A 3138-nucleotide genomic window follows, 5' to 3' on the forward strand; every position below is an offset into this window, starting at 1 on the left:
CTTCTTAACCTCAGTTGTAGCCTCATTCTCATTGACTACCTTTTCAGCTTCCTTTTTATCCATAACTATCTTCGGGATTTCCTCACTGACCAGATCACTAGCAGACACCCCAGAATCAACCTCAACTGGCATAGAAGGACCATCATAATCCCTGCCACTCCTCAATGTAATTTCATTAGCAGTCTCCCTATTTTCGGGCTGTGAAGGAAATTGGCCTGGTGGCCTCCCTGCAATAGTAGTAGCCATCTGTGCCAACTGTGTATCAATGATCTTGTTGTGAGCAGTAAGAGCATTGATCTTTGCATCCTTTTCACTTAGAGATTTTTGCATTTGTAGCATCATGTTTCTCATCTCTACTAGCATCGGGTCAGGCTGTGTGGCTTGAGGTTGTGGTGGTGGAGGTGATGTGTGTTGTCTAGGGAACCCAGGTGGTCCACTAGACTGTTGGTTGTAGTTGTTCCGTGGTTGGTAGAATTGTTGATGTGGGGGTTGGTATGGCTATTGTGGTGGATGTTGGACTTGGTGAGGGTTCTGGATATTGTTGCTCCTGTAGGATAGCAGAGGGTTGTTTTTGTAGCCCTCATTGTAAGAGTTGGAGAATGGGTTATTTTGTTTGTAGGATTGAAATGTGTTACACTGTTCAACAGAGCTCCTACATTCCGGTGCATAATGACCAGACATTCCACAACTTTCACAAACAGTAGCAGGTTGGGCACTCATAGCAGCTACACTAGCAAGTTGGGTAGGTTGAGCATTGGCTGCTTGCATATGATCAAACTTATAGTGTAAAGCAGTCAATTGGGCAGTTAATTGTTCAATAGAATTTAAATCATGCTTACCACCCCTATTAGATAGACCTCTAGGATTTCCATACTAGGCATTGTGAATGGCTATCTCCTCAATCACCTCCATAGCTCTAGGCACCTCAAGTTGCATGAACCTCCCACTGGCAGCCGAATCTAACAAACATCTAGACTCATTTCCCAGACCATTATAAAACTGCTGAATCAAGAACCAATCTTCCAAACCATGGTGCGGGCATTCTCTTTGCAAATCCTTGAATCTCTCCCAGACCTCGAATAAACTCTCATCCGCTTATTGTGAGATACCTAATATCTGACCCCTCAGACGAGCCGTTTTCTCAGGTGGAAAATATTTAACATAAAAAGCAAGAGCCAAGGACTCCTAATTAGTGATTTTCAAAGCCGTCCGATTCAACCCATTAATCCACAGTTTAGCTTTCCCACTCAAAGAGAACGAGAAAAGTATCTCCATAGTCTGCTCCGGAGTCAATCCCTTTTGCTTGATGGTGGAACAATATTGGATAAAGGACTGAATGTGAAGATTCGGATCTTCACCTGGTTCCCCACCGTACTGGCGTCTCTCGATCATGTTAATCAATGCAGGCTCAATCTTGAAGGTCTCAGCTGCAATAGAAGGCATGATCGCCTTTGGTAGCACGGACGGACTTGGCTTAGAATAGTCTGTAAGCCGTGGGGTAGGTGGCGGTAGCAGATTTTTGTCACCCATCTCTATCTCTGAAACTGAATCTGTATCTGAAGGAAAAAGATCGCCAATATTATGATCAGAATCAGAGTAATTCCCACACTGTGCAATGAAAGTTCTTCGTCTACGAAAGGTTCTTTCGGGCTCAGGATCGAATGGAGTAAGATTACTAGTACCTACGGTCCTGGGCATAGACAAAGACTACAAAACAATGTGAGATCCGGTCTCAAGGAACATGAGTTCCTTGAGTAGTAACAAACAGTAATCTAGGATAAGCAATCAACAACAAAAAATAAAACCGTCTCCCCGGCAACGGCGCCAAATTTTGACAGGCTAAAGTCGTATCACCTAATAAAAAATAACCTAAGGTCCACTAGCTAGGTAGCAAGAGAAGTCGGGATCGAATCCACAGGGAGACTGGCGTTCTTTCTACTATTAATTAATTAAACTAAACTATTGGGAACAAGATTTGGTTGATTGTTTGTGAACTAATACTACGAACGATAATTAAATAAGTACTCCCTCCGTTCCAAAATGTTTGTTACGTATTCCTTTTAGGTTGTTTCAAAATGTTTGTTACATGGGGGAATCTTTCCTTTTATAAACTTATTATAATATTATTTTTTGTGCCAACATTTAATTTTATTTGGTCCAATTTTTTCAACTCATTCAATTTCTTTACAATTTCCCAAGTATGTTAAGTTAGCAATCTTTGTGCTTTTCCATTATTGGTTCATTTTGATAAATAAAACAATCTTATTAGTTGTTGTAATTATTAGTGGATTGGGGTTTTACTTGGTTTATTTTTTTAATAAAAAACCAAAAGAATCTTTATTATACGTTAATAAACGTGCAAAAGTCCAAACGTAACAAACATTTTGGAACGGAGGGAGTATGAATCAATATATTAAGGGAATCTAGGGCATAGGTTCACCAGCAATTAACAATCCAAGACAATGAACAATCACGATAATCAACAAAGTAATTAATTAGACTAGCATGCTCTCTCGAATCGATACTAGTCATAAACTTAGAATTAACGGGCTCTCGCTACTTATTAATCCCAATTCTACCTATTGACACAAGCCTAAACATCAAATTGCATCTCTCGAATTTTAACTTGATATTGCATAACTACACAATTAACCTGAGTAAATCTAATTGAATAGTGGAATAAATCAATCGATAGGAATTAATCACAATGTCAATAATCACAATTATTCAAAGTCCCATCATATTAATTCATGGATCCCCAAACCCTAGAAATTAAACTACTCACACATATTATCAATAAACAAAGCAAGCATATTAATTGAAAGCATAATTGAAACAAAGTAATAAATCAAAGTAAGAAAATAATACCTAATTGAAGAACAATGGAATACTAAAGTTTGAACTTTTGATTGAAAATAGAACTAAGTGTTGGAACAATTTGAGAGAAAACTAAGCTTAGGGAAATGAACTAAGTCTTTGATACTAGAAAATAAGGTGCCTCTAAAAATATAAGGGGCTAGTATTTATAGTTTGCCCAAAATACAAGCCAAAAACCGGAAAGAAAACTCGCGCATAAGTGCAGGAGGTTGGCGTCGCCCGATCGGGCGTCGCTTCGCCCGATCGGGCGTCGCTTCGCCC

At 39.2% G+C, this 3138-nt stretch overlaps 1 non-coding gene across 1 annotated transcript; it reads left to right on the forward strand.

Annotated features, from left to right (window-relative positions):
* The first annotated feature begins 1024 nt into the window (after positions 1-1024).
* On the forward strand, positions 1025-1131 carry LOC130468226 (small nucleolar RNA R71). The gene has a single exon (XR_008928645.1). It is a non-coding gene; the product is annotated as a small nucleolar RNA R71 (small nucleolar RNA).
* Positions 1132-3138: the final 2007 nt, after the last annotated feature.

The sequence above is a fragment of the Spinacia oleracea genome, chromosome 2, assembly GCF_020520425.1.
Source record: "Spinacia oleracea cultivar Varoflay chromosome 2, BTI_SOV_V1, whole genome shotgun sequence".
Classification (NCBI taxonomy): Eukaryota; Viridiplantae; Streptophyta; class Magnoliopsida; order Caryophyllales; family Amaranthaceae; genus Spinacia; species Spinacia oleracea.